General features: G+C 58.0%; 1 protein-coding gene across 4 annotated transcripts in view; it reads right to left on the bottom strand.

Annotated features, from left to right (window-relative positions):
• Window positions 1-19,250, bottom strand: part of UNC5A (unc-5 netrin receptor A) — a 72,790-nt gene that overhangs the window by 16,642 nt on the left and 36,898 nt on the right. The gene's annotated exons all lie outside the window — the stretch shown is intronic.

Genomic DNA, 19,250 nt, shown 5'->3' with positions numbered 1-19,250 from the left:
AGGTGGGGGTCACCCTCAGCTCTCACACCCCCCAGCTGCCCTTCGAACAGGCCCTCAGCCAGCCTGGCCTCCCCTGGGGCTGCAGTGATCCCCCCACCAATGCACACTCACAATTGCAGCCCCTGGGCATAGAGGGAAACCCTGGGTTTCCAGACCATCTATTCTGCTCCTCTTAGTGGTGACCCTGGGGAGTGAGCAGCTTGCTATCTGTGAAATGGAGATGACAGCTGCCTGTGGGGGAGGCCGCAGGCTCCTCACATGGTTGGCCTCTGGGCTCCTCCATCCTCCCCACAGGTGGTCCAAAACCCACCCAGGGCTTCAGCCCGGGAGGCCTGGGCCCACCCTACCCACCGAGGGGCACATATACCTGGCCCACTGCCCCTTTCGCTCCTGCTTGCACAGGGACCCTCTCCCCACAGTGGGAGTCCACCCTTCACCAGGACCGTGGTTTCACGGGGAGAGGTGTGTGCACCAGCTCCTGCAGGCGCCGTGGAGGGCAGGCTCGGACTGAGGGCTCAGGGGCCTCTGCAACTTCAGGCAGGTCCACCCCATCCTGAACCTGTGGGGCATGGTGCCCAATTCTTAAGGTTGTTGTGAGGATGAAATGAAACAGGCTTGAGGCACTCAGCACAGTGCTCAGGGAACGTTGGCTGCTGTTGGTACCCCCACGATTCTACATGTTCCACAGCAAAGGGCTGCACCCCCTCAGCTCGGTCATCCGCACAGCAATCTCATAGGGGTGAGAGTCAATAGGGAAACTGAGGCATGGAGCTGGCAGGTGCCTTAGAGATGGCAGAGGGAGGCTGGCTGAGCTGAGGGGCACAACAGCTGTGTCTTTGTGAACTCAGGGGCAGATGGGTGCGGAGGGCCTTTGGGACATAGCCGGACAGTTTGTCAGCCGCGGGGTCACCGGCCCTCCCTGGGCACCTGCCTCTCGTCTCACCCTCCGGCCTCCCTGACTGCCTCCTGCCTGCCTGCCAGACTCCGGCCTCTCCCCAGCCTGGCTTTCTTCCTTGTGTGCCCTCCCACCGGCCACCACCCCCTGCATGTTCCTGTAGCTCTGTTACGGACCCCAAGCCCTCATCATAAGCGAGTCATACCTGCAGTTCACACTTCGTGAAAATTAAGCTCACCAGACGCACCCCGCCCTGAACCACCTCTGCTGGGGTCTGTCGTAGGCTCGGGAAGTGGGGGAATGTAGGCGATGCTGGGGGGTGGGACCTAGACACCTTACAGATGGGGAACCTGAGGCCCGAGGGGCTCCCTTACTCCAGAGCCACCAGCTCAGACACTGAGCTCATCAACTGAACAGTCACCTGTGTGCTCGCCATGGTCACTTGGCAGCCACCGGCCAGCCCTGACCCAGGAGTGGGACCCAGGGGTGGCTCAGGGAGAGCAGGGCTGAGTTGGGCTCCCACATGGTCCTCCCACGGTCTGGAGAATGAATGGAAGGGGGTGGTCTTGGGAGGCTGGGGAGTGTGAACCCTGGAGTGGGGGTGTGGGGTGGGTGCTGCCGGCCCAAGGGTCGCTCTAGACATGCACCTAGGCAAGCCGCAGCATTTGGGAGGACCCTAGGCCGTGCAGAGGACAGGCCAAGCTGGATGCCAGAGCAAGCCCTGCAGGTGTTGAGAAGCAGGCAGGTGTCACCAAGACCCCCCAGTGGCAGGTTCCGGGCCGGCCTGTGCCATGTCCCTTAACAAGTAGACAATGCGCTGGCCTGTGCCTGCCTCTTGGCAGGGGGGCTGGGTGGGCAGGGGTCCCTGGCTGGGCGTGTGGGGGCAGCGAGGGGGTGCACGGCCCTCCAGCCTCCCTATCGATCAGCACGCCAAGCACTGCTCGCGCCAGCCGCCCAGTGAACCCAGCACAATCCCTCATGTCTGCATTTAACTGCTAATGAAAAATAAATGTACTGTGACCAATAAGGGGCATAGCTCACTTCTCCAGGGCCTCCGTCACGCCACTCTGGCCCCAGGGGGCATTTATCCGGTGGATCCAGGGGGCACCCTCCAGGCTGCAGCTATGTCCTCTAGCAAAGGCACTAGCAGCTATGCCCTCTAGCAAGGGCATGGGTGGGGTAAATTCGGGTGCTACTGGATGTCCTCTTGGGGCTACAGGAATCTTCCTGGGCAGTCAGGGCTAGCATTCCCTGCCTCTGCCCCCCGAGCTCACTGTGTGACTTCTATTCTTGCCATCAGTACCTGAGATCTGTCTGTCCCGGCTGGGTGTCCCAGTCAGGGCTCTCACCTGAATGAAGGCACAGCTGAGCCTCTGGCCTCCCCCACTGCACATCCTAGGCTACTAGCATGAGCCTTCTTTCCCTTTCCATGTACTTGTCCATCAAAGACAATGCCAGGCAGTGCGTGCTCAGTCCAAAGGACCTAGGATCCTTTCAACAGGGCCTGAGAGCTGACTAGTTTGCCGTAGTCCCCACCACTCCCTGTTGCCTCACCCCGGGTCTGTTTCTCCCAATTCCATTGTTCATCTAGCTCCCATGGGTGTTTCAGAATGGGGCCAAGTGCCTTTGACTGACATCACTGAGCCTCATGTTCTGGCCCCAGTTAGTGCTCTAGTCCTTCTCTGCAGAGACACCCATGGATCCCTCCGAGGCAGGAGTTTCCCACCTCCAGGTCTCTGCCTGAAACTCCCTTCCTTCCTCCTTGGCCAGTGCTTTCCTACCTTCTGTCCAGGGCTCAGCTCCAATGCCACCTCCTCTGGAAAGAGGGTTCCCCTGCCTCAGCTCTCCTGGGAAAGTACACAAGCCGTCTCACCCTCTCTGCATCTAAGGCCCGTCCTTGCTGGTGCTGGAGCTGTTGTCACAGGAGAAGCAGGCAGGTGGCCCAGGCTTTGTCCCCACCCCAGACTGTGCGTCCTCGGTCCGTGCCATGCAGCACAAGGCTACTTAATCGGGCGTTAGCAACTGGGGAGTCGGGGTGGAGCGCCTACCACTGCTGCCTCTGGGGCCACGGAGGGACAGGCGGGCGAGAACACTGCCAGGGCGGACACACCTTGGTTGCAGTGGCTCGTGGGCCTGCAGGAGAGCAGGCAGGTATGGGCCCACCAGCGTCACAGGCCCCCACTTTCCAAACCCCACTCACCCCTAGTTTTCCAAAGGCTCCTTCCGCCACGTCAAAGCTTTCCCATTGGCACAGGGCGTGACCTAGCCCGGCTGCTTGGAATTAAGTTAGAAGACCTCATTCACCGACTAGCAGATTCCTGAGGATACTTGATCCCCAGGAACTATAGGACTTGGTCAGACAGGGCTGGGTGGACGGCTCAAGCCCTTAAGTGGAACCCGATTCGCAGTGAACCCCGGGGCCCGCTGGCTGGCCCTGCCTCTCTCAGGAGGGAACTGGCGGCCCACGTGAGCTGGAGCTGGTGCCCTGCTCGGCAAGGGTGGGAGCAGCAAACTGGACAACCCCCACGCCCCACATCTTCACAGGAATAGCAAGGAGGAGGGGCAAGGCATGTGTGTGCGTGTGTGTGCATGTGTGTGTGGCGCGCATGTGTGTGTGTGCGTGCACGCGTGTGTGTGCGCGTTTGTGCGCGTGTGTGTGCGTGTGTGTGCACGTGTGTGCATGCGTGTGTGGCGCGTGTGTGTGCGTGTGTGCGTGTCTGTGTGTGCGTGTGTGTGTGCGTGCACGCGTGTGTGTGCGCGTGTTTGTGCGCGTGTGTGTGTGGTGCGCGTGTGTGTGTGTGTGTGCGCGCGCGTGTGTGTGTAGGGAGGCTGGGGGCTAAGGGGGGTGGCAACTACAAAAAAGGGAAGCAGATGAGGCCCCAGGGCCAGTGACAATGGGAGGCAAGAGACCCCTGGGCAAGGAGCCTTGGATGGAACTGAGCCTGGGATGGATGCCACCTTCTCCCATGACCTGAAACATATTCATTCATTTGACAAATACTTATTGAACGCCTGCTGTGAGCCAGGAACTGTTCCGGGCACCGGGATCCAGCGCAAGGAAGACAACACAGCCCCCCTCTCTGAAGCTTTCAAGTCGGGGAAACAAAGCAAAACAAAAGCCAAGTGCGGCAGACACACGAGGTTACGGAGAAGGTGGAAGGGGCGGACTTTCAGAAAGGGCGGGTCAGAGGGCTCTCGAGGGCGCGGGGCTCAGACAGGTGCCATCTGAGAGCGCCCTGAACACCAAGGCCAGGCTGCAGAGTGTGCTTGGAAAAGGGAATGGGGGACGCCCTAAGGCAGGAGGCAGCTGGGCTTGTTTGAGGATAGCGGGGAGGCCAGTGTGGCCTGGGCAGAGGGAGTGAGGGCGAGATGCATTCGGTCAGAGAGGAAGCAGGGGCTGGACCCCAGGGGCCTTTAGGTTTGAGTCAGGAGTTGGGATTTCATTGCCAGGGCCATGGGAAGCCTTTGGGGGTCATGTGAGGGATGTGGTGCGCTTCCCCTGTGTGAGGACTGGAAGGGGAGGGGTGGCACTGGGCAGAGGGGAGGTGGGGAGGCTGTTGTGGGCATCCAGTGGCGTGGACTGTGGTGGACCTGCTCCACCTGGTCCACCAGGGAAATGTCAGCAAAGTTGTTGCCTCCTCCTGGAGGCCTTTCTGGATCCACACTCTTTGTCACTCACCCAAGCACCCCCTCCATCCGCTGAGCCTCCATCTGGGTTAATGCCACTTCAGGACCAGGGGGAGTTTCTACCCCGCCTCCCTTGTTAGACCATAAACTCCCTGGAGGCAGAAGCCCAGGTCTGACCAGGATGCTGATGGAGGGTTTGTGGCATGACTGAATGACCGCCGCTTTTTCCCACTAGAGTTTCAGATCTGCCCAGGGTGGCCCTTCACTCCTGGTCTGTGGAGAGACCCAGAGAGAGGGCAGAGCAGCCCACAGGCGGAGTGGCAGCCAGGGAGAAGCCCCTCGCTCCAGGCTGCCCCCAGCCACCCCCTGGCATGTGCTGCTCTTAGAGGCTGAGTCCGTTTCCTCCCTGTAGTCTGGGAGATAAGACTCGCCTGGAATCTGAGGCCCAAGCTGGGTATGAAAGTGCTTTCAAATGTTGTATTTTTAAAAGCACCAGAAAATATGAGGTGTGATTAATCAAGCTATTAATGAACCCATATATAGTGAGGAAGGCCTCCATCCCTGGGGGCAGGGGAGGGGTGGAGCAGGGCGTCCCTCAGTCTCACTCAGCTGGGAGAGGTGGGTGCTACTTCCCCAGGCCGGCTGCCATTCCCTCCACCCGCCCCGCAGGCCACACAGCGTGGTTGAGGAACACAGCCAGGGGCCAGGGCGGCAGCCCCTTCCTCTACTTCCCTGAGAGCTGTTCTGGATGTGAAACGGGGTAGAGGAGGAGGCTGGGGCACAGCAGCCAGCACTGCACCCCTGAGCCCTGGATGCTGGTGCCCAGCAGGCCTTGGGGAGCCCCTGGGCAGCCTCCCCACAGAGGTTTGACCCCCAGTAGGTCCACCAGGGCCTGGGATCCCCGCTCCACAGGTGCTCGGATGTCCGGGCATGGGGAGTGCCACAGGGTGACGTGCCACTCGTGCCTCTGGCTGGCATTTGAGACCCTGCTGGCCTTGCCTCTAGGGATCCCTCCACACCCGGCAGTGTTTTCACCATGTGCAATTCTCAGGGCTTCTGCCCGTTCTGTCCCAGGTTCTGCCTCCCTCTCACTTTTTGGCTAACAGTGCCTGATTTTCTTTAAAGAATGCCTTCCTCTCAACTCCTCCCACCATGCAGACCACGTGCTCCAGGGACTGACCCCATCTCTGGCCCCACAGGTGGGCACGCTCCCCCTCTCCCATCCCCACGAGTGGTTCCCAGAAGGACTTGCAGGCCGCCCCATCCAATAGACGGGATTCCGGCATCTTTGTTGGGCTTTTAGGAAGGGAGGCCCTCTCCCTGTGCTGAGCCTGGAGCCGTGGAGTTGCCGGGGGCCCCAACAGGGAAGGGCCAGTCCTTCAGGCATTGTAGGCCCTGGTGAGGCCGAGGGGAAAGGCAAGCCATTCACAGGTCTGAAGCAAGAGCGTGAAGAGTGGAGACAACCAGTGCAAGGGAGAGGCCAGCTCCTGCCAGCATCAGGGGCCTCAGGGTCCATGGGCCTGGAGGCAGGGCTAGCTCTGGATCCCCAGAGCATGAGCCGGTACATTCCTTTTTTTGGCTGAAGCCAGTTGGAGTCAGGATCTTTCCATCTCATTGGTCCCCCTGCCCATCTGCTGTCTGCCTGGGTGGCCACTACTCGTCCTTCAAGGCCTGCTCAAACACTCCCTCCTCCAGGAAGCCTGCCCTAACCCCCGTCCGAGCGCCCACAGTCCCTGACTGAAGTCACCCTGTGCCTAGAATATCATATTGTCACCATTTCTGCATGTGTCTTCCCATATAAATTGCCAGGGCCTTGAGGGCAGGGGCCGCCCATCCCCGCAGCCTGGCCAGGCCTGACACACAGCCAGAGGCTTTTTGTGGGATGCATGTTGAACGTCATTCCCAGCAATGGGACAAGAGCCCAGGATCGAAGGGCTAGAAGTGGAGGAGGAAACTCAAATCTGGCTGGGAGCCGGCTCTGCTCACCTTCCAGTCAACCAGTGAACCCATCAGTTCAACGGGAAGGGAACCAGGTTCTTCAAATGCCAGTGCTGGACTCTGGGGAAGCAGAGGGGTCAGGGAGCCACTGGGCACAGTGGCAGGGGGCAGGGGGTGCAGGAGCCCAGTGTGGCTCAGGCGGGCTTGTAGACACGCAGGTGAGTGGGGCTGAGCACTCCCTGCCACCTGCATCCCTGCGGCCTGAGATGGCGGCATGAGTTTTCACTTTTATTTTTTACATTTATGTATTTATGTATTTATTTATTTATTTATTTTTGAGACAGAGTCTCGCTCTGTTGCCCAGGTTGGAGTGCAGTGGCCGGATCTCAGCTCACTGCAAGCTCCGCGTCCCGGGTTCACGCCATTCTCCTGCCTCAGCCTCCTGAGTAACTGGGACTACAGGCGTCCGCCACCACGCCTGGCTAATTTTTTGTATTTTTAGTAGAGACGGGGTTTCACCGTGTTAGCCAGGATGGTCTCGATCTCCTGACCTCGTGATCCGCCCACCTCGGCCTCCCAAAATGTTGGGATTACAGGCGTGAGCCACCGCGCCTGGCTGAGTTTTTATTTTTTAAACATACACAGTTCTGTGAAGAGGGAGCTTCACTAGGAGGCTCTGAGAAGCAGGGACACATTCTGCTCTTGCTGAGAGAGAGGGGGAGAGAGAGAAGCACCTCTGGTGAGGAGTGCAAGGCGGGAGTGGCAGGTCCCGTGATCTGGGTTCCAGTCTCTACCAGAGACTACAGATCTGGGTGGCACCGTAAGAGCCATGAGGGTCCAGGCGGCAACTCAGGTATGAACCTGCCTGGAGGTAACAATGGGGTACCACCCAGCCAGCAGCAAGCTGGGGTGCACGCCCCTGAATTCTTTCAAAGCCAAAACATAGAAACCCTCTGTACAGCCGGCCAGCTGCTTCCCTGACCTTATGGGACCCCACTGCAGCCCCCTTGTGTGAACCGCCTATTTCTAGAGCCTCATTGTTCTCATTTGTGAAACGGGCAAATAGAGGATGAGGTGGGTCGGGAATGCAGTCCACCCCGGGACTTGCTTCTCTTCTTCCACTTCCAGTCCGCTTGGTCCATCCCTCCGTCCATCCTCTGTCTCCCAGGCAGTCACCCCCAATAGCACAGGACTCCCTGGAGGGCAGGGACGGGTCTGCGCCAGCGTCCCAGGGCCCATGCCCAGCGTGTGGTGAACGCACGAAGGTGGGGAGAGGGCGGTGTCTCCTGTCTAGGAGGGTGCTGGACGTGGAGGTGACCGGATGGGGGTGAGAGCCCCTCTCAGTGCTCCTGGGAAGGGAGGGCTGCTCCCCCGACCTACGCTCGCACACAGGCATGCACGGCACTCTGGTTTCCATAGTAACGTGTGCATGAAGGTGTCACTGAAGCAGCATCCACCTCCCCGAGATCGGGGGAAAGTCACCCTCTTCCCCAGTGGGCTCCAGGGGCCTGGTCACAAGGACAGACACGAGCATCACGAGGAGGAATGCAGACAGGCTGAACCACAAAGAACAAAGTGAGGCAGGGCGGGGGCAGCACCGCTCCCAGATCAGAGGACGACTATGCTGCTCAGGCGCACCGGCCCCTTGCCCGCCAGCTGCTGCAGACCAGGCATGTCCTCCACCCCGGCCACTGCTCGCAGGCTCCTTCTTCCTGCCTCTGGTCGTACAGACAAGAACGTGAGGCTCAGGCCTTGCCTAAGGTCGTACAACCCACCAAGGACTTTAGCCAAATGGCCGGGGCCAGGTGTGGGGTAGGGCTCCTGTATCCGTTCTCAAACCCTCTGCACTCACCCCACCGTAGGGCCTTTGCCCTTGCCCTGCCCGCACACGCTGCCCCCGATCTTCCCACAGCTGCCTGCTCTAACCCCTCCCATCTCCGCTCTGGCAGAGTCACCATCACCCAGGACCTGGCCTGTGTGAAGGTGCTCTTCCTCCCCCTCCCCTTTCCCAGTCTGTTTTCCTCCTGCCACCATCTGAAGTCATCTTGTTTGTGTACTTGGTTACTCTTCCCTAAAACATGTCACAACAGCAGAGACCACATCTGTCTTGCCGGCACCAGGCACAGGGCCTAGCACTGGGTAGGAGCTGAGCCAAGACGTCCCAAATGCAGAGTGAACTGGCTTGGGCCTTCCCACACTTAGTGTGACACTGTTGCCATCGCTAAGTTCCTGAACCCACTCGCAAAGGGAACTCAGAAAGTCCCGGGGGGAGTGCTGTGATGGGGGGACGGGCTCCTGGGGCCCCACCCAGGGGCCCCTTCCTGCCGAGGGGCCTCGCCTCAGGCCAGAGAAATAGTTAATAAAGCTGAGGTCTAAATAAGCATTTGATTAACAAACGATAAAATAGCTATTGTGTCCCTGAATTAAGCTGTAATTGTGGCTGATAATTGGCTGGTTAGAATTTAATAAGCTGCAATTAAATAGAATGGAATCCAGGGTAATTATGTGGTCACACGGCCCAGGGAAAACTGGGGAAGGTGCTTTCCTGCCTTGGGATCCTTGGCCGGCGCCTGTGCTTTGATAGCTGTAGTGTGTGTGTGTGTGTGTGTGTGTACGCGCGTGCATGCGTGTACATGTGTGCTTCTGTGTGTGGTGTGTGTGTGTGTTTGTGTGTGTGTGCTTCTGTGTGTGGTGTGTGTGTATGTTTCTGTGTGGTGTGTGTGTGTGTTTCTGTGTGGTGTGTGTGTGTGTTTCTGTGTGGTGTGTGTGTGTATGTTTCTGTGTGGTGTGTGTGTGTGTTTCTGTGTGTGGTGTGTGTGTGTATGTTTCTGTGTGGTGTGTGTGTGTGTTTCTGTGTGTGGTGTGTGTGTGTATGTTTCTGTGTGGTGTGTGTGTGTGTTTCTGTGTGTGGTGTGTGTATGTGTGTTTCTGTGTGGGGTGTGTGTGTATGTTTCTGTGTGGTGTGTGTGTATGTTTCTGTGTGGTGTGTGTGTGTTTCTGTGTGTGGTGTGTGTATGTGTGTTTCTGTGTGGTGTGTGTGTGTATGTTTCTGTGTGGTGTGTGTGTGTGTTTCTGTGTGTGGTGTGTGTATGTGTGTTTCTGTGTGGGGTGTGTGTGTATGTTTCTGTGTGGTGTGTGTGTATGTTTCTGTGTGGTGTGTGTGTGTTTCTGTGTGTGGTGTGTGTATGTGTGTTTCTGTGTGGGGTGTGTGTGTATGTTTCTGTGTGGTGTGTGTGTGTGTTTCTGTGTGGTGTGTGTGTGTGTTTCTGTGTGGTGTGTGTGTGTATGTTTCTGTGTGGTGTGTGTGTGTGTTTCTGTGTGTGGTGTGTGTATGTGTGTTTCTGTGTGGGGTGTGTGTGTATGTTTCTGTGTGGTGTGTGTGTATGTTTCTGTGTGGTGTGTGTGTGTTTCTGTGTGTGGTGTGTGTATTTCTGTGTGGTGTATGTGTGTGTTTGTGTGGTGTGTGTTTCTGTGTGTGGTGTATGTGTGTTTCTGTGTGGTGTGTGTGTGTATGTTTCTGTGTGGTGTGTGTGTGTGTTTCTGTGTGGTGTGTGTGTTTCTGTGTGTGGTGTGTGTGTGTATTTCTGTGTGGTGTATGTGTGTGTTTCTGTGTGTGGTGTGTGTTTCTGTTGTGATATGTATGTGTTTCTGTGTGTGGTGTGTGTGTGTGTTTCTGCGTGTGGTGTGTGTTTCTGTGTGTGGTGTGTGTGTGTGTTTCTGTGTGGTGTATGTGTGTGTTTCTGTGTGGTGTGTTTCTGCGTGTGTGGTGTGTGTGTGTGTGTTTCTGTGGTATGTGTGTGTTTCTGTGTGCGGTGTTTCTGTGTGTGGTGTGTGTGTTTCTGTGTGGTGTGTTTCTGCATGTGTGGTGTGTGTGAGTGTGTGTAAGCCTCCCTCACCTCTCACCTGGCAGAGGCAGGTGGCCGGCCCAGCTGCCTCACAAGCAGTAGGGGCACTAGGCGGGCTCTGAGCGCTGCCAAGGCCTGTGCCTGCCCCTGCTGAGAGAGACAAAGATTCCTGGCACAGCTCCCGAAAGGCAAGAGGCCAAGGGAGGGTGGCCGGCAGGGCACTGAGAACACGACAGAGGCAGGCAGGTGGGTAGGTCCTTCTGTCTTTCTAATGAGGAAATGGGCTCAGAGAGGGGAAGGACTAGCTCAAGGACACACAGCAACCATGGCAGAGCCGGGGCCGATCGCCCGACTGCCCACAGAGGGAGGTAACTCTAAGTGGCCAGGAGGCTGGAGGATGCCCCCACCCTCGCCAGCTCTGGAGGCACCCTCCCCATTTCCATCCGGGTTCTTCCCCAGGCACACCCACAGGCCGAGTAAGGACAGTGGACCTGTTCCACAGACGCCCCTCAAGACAGGCCAGGTGGAAAGTCAGGAGCCGCCCCAACTAGGAGTGCCACTCTGCAGCCCCTCCCAAGAGCACGTTCCCCTGCCCACCCACTGCCTCCTGCCGCCATGCTCCCCTCCCCTCTCCTGGGGCCACCTGAGGGGGTGCACAGAGCTCCCTCAGAGGCTGCAGCCCGTCATGGCCAGCCCCGCCCCCAGCCCAGGTGTGGCCCCGGTGCGGGGATGATGAACAGCGTTGCCTACGCCGTTTATGACCCCATCAGCATTTTTACAATGTTGCTGGCAATTAATTTAATTAAAGACCCTGTCCCAGATATGGCAGCATTTCATATCTCACTGGTTTAATGTGTGCCCAGCCACAGCTGGGGCTGGGGTGGTCCAGGAGTGGCAGCAGCTCAGGTTGTGCAAGGTGGGGACCAGAGCCCAGTGGCACTCGGGAGGTCACACAGTCGCCTGCACTTGGCTGGGTGGGAGACGCCCACAACCACAGCCGTCACAGCACCCACACAGTCACAGCGATGACAACCACGGTGACCTTGACAGGATATTCTCATTTAACCCTCACAACAATTCTAAGAAGCAAGGAACTAATTTGAACTACCAATGAAGAAACTGAGGCACGGAAAGGCACAGTAAGTCGAGAGTGATGGATTCCTGCCCAGGCAGGCTGGCTACAGTTCCCCGGGCTCTCAACCAGAAGCATTCATCTGGCAACGTGTCCTGGCACCGTGCTAGGCACCAGCCAATGCAGCCCAAGAGGGACCCACATCCATGCTCCCATGGGGTGGCCCAGGGACCCCAACCCCACTGGGAAGTCCTGGGAGCACAGCCTCCAGAATCATGCCTGCTGCAGCCCGGTCCATTAACATTCGTGGGCACATACACCACTGCCCGCACCAGGATGGTGACCGCAGCCACAGGCCACCAGCCAATCTTCGATTCCCATTCTCAGCAGATGAGCCCGCTTGGACCCCTCCTCATACGATGGCCCACAGGAAAACCCAGTCACCCAGGGACAAACCCAGCTCTCACTCATGGGCCCCGCCAGCCCAGGGCGACGGCAGAGGCCAGCACACGCAGCTGCTCCTCAAAGCTGCCAACGGTCCCCTAGGCTCCGCTCTCCTGAGCCCTGCTTCTGCGGCCCCCACCAGCTCCTGCCCCGGGGTCTCCAGCCAGGCTCCTCACCCACCCTCGCTGCCTGCGCCATCCTGACTCTCCCTCTGCCTCTCGCAGTCAGCAGGGCCCCCTCCTCCCAGGGAGCCTCCCTCCTCTCCTGCCTCGAAGCCACCTAACTCATCCAGTCCCCACCCTTGGCCCCACCACCCACAGTATGCCTTCCCTTGGCCACCTCCTAGCTCAGTGCCATCCTCCACCTCGCTATTTCTAGAAAGAGAATCGGATCCCACACTTCAAACCCCTGCAATGGTTCCCAGTGGCCACAGGGAAAGGTGGCCCTCCTGACACCCCCACACAACTAACACAGCATCCCATCCCTGGTCACCAACCCACACCCTGCAGCCAGCTCAGCCAGGGGCATGTACTAAAGTTAGGGCTCGCACCCCGATTTCCTCCTAAACCTACAGGGCACCCCGCCTACTACCAATGCACTCAGCCCTGTTCATTCAAAATTAAAGATGTTGCCTCCTCTGGGCTGGCGTGGCGGGGATTGGAGGACATGGGCTGCACGGCTTGTTCCTCGGCCTCCCAAGATCCTGCTGACGCAGGGCTGGCTGGCACCTGCCTCCGCTGTCAACCTGTGCACCCTCCAGCACACGCAGCAGCTCGGAGCCAACTCTTTTCAGCAGTGTCCAGCTCAGGGGCTGGCAAGTCGGGGGCCAGTGATGGTGGTGGAGTTGAAATGTCTCCTCAACTTGCCACAAGCTCCGAGAGCAGGCAGTAGGGTGTCATCTCTGTCCCTGCTGGCAACTGGCCCAGGGTGTGTACTTGCTGGGGGCTGGGGCACAGCCCTCAGTCGGGCATCAGGAAGTTGAGTCCCCAGCCCCTACTCTGCCTCCACCTGGCCACGTGGCCTCGGGCAAGCCACTTCCTCTCTGGACCTCAGGAGAAGTCGGACTGAGTGAGAGGTGGCAAGTTCAGTGCCTTCAGGGGCTGGGTGGGGCCGGGAAAAGTGGAAAGTGACGGTGTCCATCCAAGGGGGCAGGCCAGACGAGAGATGCACCGTTTTTTTATTTTTTGAGACACAGTTGCCCAGGCTGGAGAGCAATGATGTGATCTTGGCTCACTGCAACCTCCACTTCTCAGGTTCAAGGGATTTTCCTGCCTCAGCCTCCCAAGTAGCTAGGATTACGGGCGCATGCCACAATGCCCAGATAATTTTTGTATTTTTATTAGAGACGGGGTTTCACCATGTTGGCCAGGCTGATCTTGAACTCCTGACCTCAAGTGATCCACCTGCCTTGGCCTCCCAAAGTGCTGGGATTACAGGCATGAGCCACTGCGCCCTGCCTGCACTGATTTTTTTTTTCTTTCAAGGGAAGCTAGAATCTATTTTTATGTGAAACCTCCCATTTAAAGATGTTGACAACTAATTTAAACACTTTAAACACTCTGCAAACAAGCCGGCAGGGCAAAGCCAGACTGGACAGTGTCCAAGGCCTCTTCCGACTTTACCAGTCAGGGTCACAGCAAGGCAAGGGAATCCCCGCTGCCCCACACTCCAGCCCTGTCCCTGTTGTGCCCTCCCAGTCTCTGCCCGACTCTTCCTGCTCTTGCCAGCACCCCATCATTCCTGGAAATCCTCCTCATCACAGCCCCCAAAAGAAGGCCCCTGGGGCTGGACAGAGGCGGAGGGGTCGGCTGTCCATCGCCTCAGGCATCTGGGTGGGTAGCAGGATGTACCTGTCAGCACCAGGTGTCCTCTCAGCTGAGGCCTGAGGGCACTGTCCCTTCCAGAGGCTGAGAGGGGAGCAGCTGCAATCCCGAGAAGGGCAGGACCCAGGCTGTGGCTGCCCGCCTTGTGTGCCCATCGTCTGAGCCTCAGCTCCTGCCCCTGGGTGAGCCAGCTCAAGCCTCCTGCAGCCAGCAGCACCGGCAGGTCCGGGCCGGGACTCCAGAGAGCAGACCCCCGAGACACCCACCTTCCTATTCCAATTTTGGGCGAGAAGGAGTCTGGGCCCCGCTGCGACCTTCCAACTGGGAATAGGGTGTCTGGCCGCTCCCATCACACCCCTGATGAGACAGTAATGAGCCCTCACCCCGTTTTAATTACCCACTGTCCAAATAATTACCAGCTTGTTTACTTCACTTAATGGCAGCCGTACTTTTTTCTCCTGGTATTGATTTCATGTTTTCCTCGTTTGTTCATTATCTTTCCTGCCCCTTTAATGTGCTCTAAGGTCTTGGAGGAACATGGAGGAAAGAGACAGGGGTGGCCTCAGCGTCACTGTGCAGCCTCAGATGAACCGCTGCCCTGTCTGGGCCCTGAGTCCCAGGGCCTCAGATCCCTGCACACCCACCCTCCTTGTGCTTTGGGGTAGCAGGGGAGAGAGAAGCTGGGGTACCCCCTCCCCAAGGCTCCCTGAAGGATATCAGACCAGGCTGAGAGGCAGAGGGATCTGGGTGCAGGGAGGGGGCGGGTGGTGCTAACGCCAAAATGAGGCAGGGAGGGGTACTCTAGGAAACCAGCCTGGAGGAGGCCGCAGTGTGGGGGCTGCTGGGCAGCTGATCAACAGGGGCCTGGAGGGGCTGCTGTGTGCCTCCTCTTCCTCTTGCCCCCAGGTCTGGTGTGGGAAGGCAGCAGGAGCCTCTGCCCTTAAGAAGCCCAGCCCCTCCCTGGGCCTGACCTCCATCCTGGGCCTCCGCCCCACCTGCCTGCTGTCACCATGGAAACGCAGGCGCTGCTGCCATGCCATCTGGGCTGTGGAAGGGCAGCCCATTTCTCTGGTTTTGGCGGGGGAGGGTAAAGGGGAAGAGGGACAAGGGGGGAGGGGAGGGCCAGGGCCTCTTTGGGTGAAGATTTAGAGTCTCTTGAAGGGGTCATTAGCTCTTAATAAATCACTAATAATTGCATGAATATTTAAATCTTAATAAAAAAACACTGAGGGCCCCGCGAGTCTCCCTGTGTGGGTATTTATGGCTATCGGGCTGGAATATATAAAAGTTGGGATCAGTCTGATTGAACTGTTATCGCCGCAGCTAAATGGGTAATTGGGAGTGAGAGACGCTATCAGTGGATATAAATTACATACAGTAAACCAAGGGCATTAACTGAGGGTTTATTATCAATTATCTCTGCGCTTGTTCCCCTTAAAACGAACTTTAAGTATATTAATGAGAAAATTTACAGGTCTTAATGAATTGAGGGAAGCCAGAGGATGCTGAGGGCCCCCCACCTCGGCGGCCTGTTCCCAGGAGGGGTCCCCTTAGAAGGGAGGCCCTGGAGGGAGGGCGGGGTCAGCCAGCCCAGCCACATGTGTGTGCACAACGCCAAGCCCAGCTCTCCCATCAGCCCCTGAGGCCAGCCCTGTCTCTCTCCCAAACGCCCATCCCTGAGTCACGCGCTGGATGGGAATGGGGCATTTTCATTCAAACATCCTTTCATCAGTGAAGACCACCAGGACCTGGCTCCAGCAGTTGGGCACCGAGAATCAGCCGGAGCCCGACTTCAACGAACGGGGGGCGAGGCAGACTTTCATTTGCCCCCACGCGGGAGCGGGGCACCCATCGGAGCAGCACAAATGGAATGAGAGGGGGATGGGAGGGCGGCAAGGGGCTGTGCGGCTCTCTCCTAGGCTTGGCAGGGGCGCTCCCCGTGGAAGCTCTGGGAGGGCAGAGCATGTGCACGGCTCTGCATCCATCCTGCTCCCAAGCACGTCCGCCCCTGCTGAGATGCGCTCCAGCCGCTCAGAGCAGCCCACAGGCCGGCTGGCTTCAAGGTCGGCATGACCTCCTTCTGGGCCAATTCACCACCCAGCAGCCCCAGCTCCCTCCGGGCCTCCGCGCCAGGACTGTGGCTGCTGTCCCTGCTGTCCTCAGCCTCTCCCACCACCGGCTGTGGGCCAGGTCCTGGGCAGCAGCTTAGATTCACCAAGCAGCGCGAAACCAGGCCTGGTCCCTCTCTGGAGCCCGCCCACTTGTGGGAGGCAGACGGTGGTGAGATCATCCAAGTGGTAAGTCCAAGGTTACTGCCCAAAGTTAGAGTTCAGTCAGAGAAGGGCTGGTGGCATGAGCACATAACTGGGGGGCCCGATCTGGGGCATCCAGGAGGGCTTCCTGGAGGAGATGTCACCAAGCCGTATAAGATGCCTCAATAGCCAAGGAGTCTCCAAGGATGCTCACCTGTCCCCCATCACGGACAAGAAAGCCATTCATTAAACTCCTTTGCTTTCTTGTCCCTGCTGGTCTGGGTCTCTCTTCTCTTTTCCCTTCCCTACTCAGTTCCCCCGACCCGCCTTAATCCCATTCCTGGCTCTACCTCCTACAGTCTGGCTTCCACCTCCGCCTAGCCATTTGCCAAAAGACCCCTCTGTCCCTGGTTCCAACGCTCCTTTTGGCCCGGCCTCCAGGGCTCCTCCCTCCTTTGTGCTCTGTTCTGCTCTCCCCTCTCTCCTGGAGAATGCCAGGCTCCAGCGAGGACCTCAGGGCAGAAATTGCCTCCATCCTCATCAGGACCTCCAGGCTCACCACAGCAGAACATTTCGCCTCAGCCATCCTGTGTGGCTACCACAAATGACCAGCTCCCTGTGCAAATAGCATGGTCACCAACGTGGCCAGAAACCTGCTGAATGTGACCTTCCACCTCCTTTTCTCCTGTCACTTCAGACACCACGGCCACTGTCCCTTTCACAATGCAGCACCCAGCCCTTTGTTGGTTCTCCCAGCGCTCTGAGCTCAGTCCTGCTTCAGGGTCTTTGCATCTGCTGTTCCCTCTGCCCAGAATGCTGTTCTCACTGATGCCACAGTGCACTCCGCATCACCTGGATCTCAGCTTGTGGCACCTCCCCAAGGAGGCCCTCTCTGTCTCCCCATTAAATAGTGCCCTGTTGCACTGTAGTGCCTAGTGACCCTGGTGGGTGCCCTGCTGGCCATGTCTCTTTGTTGTCGGTCTGCGTGGAACTAGAGGGGAAGCTCCAGGAGCAGGGGGGCTGTCGGTCTCATCCACCTGGACCAGGGCCTGGCTCACTGCAGGACAGATTTCGGAATGGGGGAATGCAGACATTTCTGGAAGCCCTACTCTGTGCCAGGCCCCAAGGCCTGGGCTGCAGAGGGTCTGTGGGACACTCACTGTCCAACAGGGGACGCCAGCAGGCACAGGTGCAGTGCATACGCCCTGCCTCAGGGCCTCGGGGAACAGGCGGGGGCTGAGAAGAGGTGGTAGGGAAGGGCATTCCAGGCCGATGAACAGCATACGCAAAGCATATGAGGCAGGACCTATCTGGTGGCAGCACGGGCTGGATTAGACAGGCTTGGATCCGTGCCAGGACACTGAGCGTGGGGAAGCAGGGGCGGCAAAAGACTTGAGCAGGGACGAGGAGATCAGAGAGTTCTGGAGCGAGGGCTCTGTCGTGGGGGTGGTGGAGGCTATCGTCACAGGAGGACAGGGAGCTGCCTGACCTGGAACAGGCTGCTGGAGACGGGGAACGGCCGTGAAAAACATCCCCGGGGCAGGGCATGAAGGGTGACTCTCCTGGCAGGAGGGAGGCGGGGCGGGAGCAGAAGATACCTCTGTCATTTCCTGCCTGGTTGTTGCGTGAGTAGATGGCGGTGCAGCCGGGCAGAAATAACTGGAGAAACCTTGGCCTACTGCTCACTCTCAGGGGAGGGCAAGACCACTGCCCTCTGATAAGGTGGGGCTCTTCCGGCAAGCTGCGAGCCACCAACCCAGACCCAAGTGTGGAACTGCTGCTGTCTGTCGCGAGCACTGGGCAGGTCTGTGGCTGGCACCGAGGACCGGCTTCCACGATCCACTGCAGGCAGTGCTGGGGGGTGGAGAGGAGTCTCGGGGTGAGTGGTTGGGCCACAGCCCCGCTGAGTCCTCTGTTCCAACTGGAACAACAGGAGGCTTTTGGAGGCTGCGAGCTGTGGTCCACAGGCCCCAGGTGTGATGTAGGAGGTTTAACTCAGCATTTAAAGACTAGGAAGTTACACAGAAACACTGGTTTCCCACCTCCTGTTGAAGAATCAGAAGCCAGGGTCCCACCAGCCCATGCTCCCCCGAGCCACAGTGGGCTGTGCATTTCGGTGTGGCACAGTGCAGCTAAGTCCCCACTGGACCTTCCCTTACCAACCTGCTGTACGCAGTGGGCGCCCATGCCGGCTCAGATCATCCCGTGTCCCTTCTCGCTCAGCCGGGACCCTGTGGGTGGACATAAACCTCCCCTGGTCTCTCCTTCCTTGGCACAAGGCAGGCCCAGGAGAACAGAGTGAGGCTGGGCCCTGCACAGATCTGGGCCCACCTCCACCTGCGACTCCAGCAGAGCGGCTTCCTTAGCTGTGCCACACCCACCAAGAGAACCCCCGTGGCCCATGGGCTCCCAGGACGGAGCGTTCTCCTCAGCTCTGTCCTGAGGATCAGGCAAGGCCTGGGGCCTCTCATCTGTCCCCTGAGATGCTTCCGTCAGCGTGGACCTGAGTTTAGTCATAGCTTTTATTCAAAAAGCCCTGTTTGCTGAACCTCGCCAGCCCTCCACTGGTTTCCATGTCTCAGGGCCCCTCCTCCTCCTCCTCCTCCTCCTCCTCCTCCTCCTCCCCCCCTCCCCCTCCCTTGCCTCCTGTCTCTGTAAATAATCCTCTCCTCTGTGCCTATAATTAGCCCCAAGTAGAATAATTCATAATAAACTTTATTTCTTGTGGCATCTTTCTTGCTAACATGTCGCTGAGCGCCTCACACGATCAAAGGGAGGAAAGCAGACTCCGGGGAGCTGCTGAGAGCCCTCCCCACGCACTGCATGTCTGTCAGGACACCAGGGGCCAGGGCTGGGCAAGACGGCCCATCACACGCCACGGCTGGGCCCAGCCGCCGAGTGGGAGGAGAGGTGCCCTCCTCGGCCAGCCTGAGCAGAGGGGGGCTCCAGGGTGCAGCCCGGTGGGTTAGGGATGCAAACGATAAGCGACCAGTCCAGAGAATCTTCCGCGAATAATAATAATGGTAACAGTAATAATAATAAGAGCAGCGAGCACTTACATACTTACTACACCCCTGGCTCTGTTTTTCAAAAATCTGTTTTTTTTTAAAGCATAAAATAAAATTTATCCCCATTAAATCTACAGCCTGATTAATTTGGACAAATGTATCCACCACCAGCACCAAGACACAGAGCAGTTTCATCCCCTAAAGTTCCCGCCAGCCCCTTTGCATCAATCCCTTCTCCCTTCTGCTTTCTGTCACTAGAGTTTTGCCCTTTCTAGAATGTTATTGCAATGGAATCATGCAGAATGGAGTCCTTGTGTCTGGCTTCTTTCGTGGAACACAGTGCTTT

The sequence above is a fragment of the Macaca mulatta genome, chromosome 6, assembly GCF_049350105.2.
Source record: "Macaca mulatta isolate MMU2019108-1 chromosome 6, T2T-MMU8v2.0, whole genome shotgun sequence".
Taxonomy (NCBI): Eukaryota; Metazoa; Chordata; class Mammalia; order Primates; family Cercopithecidae; genus Macaca; species Macaca mulatta.
This window is presented reverse-complemented; position numbering and strand designations above follow the sequence as displayed.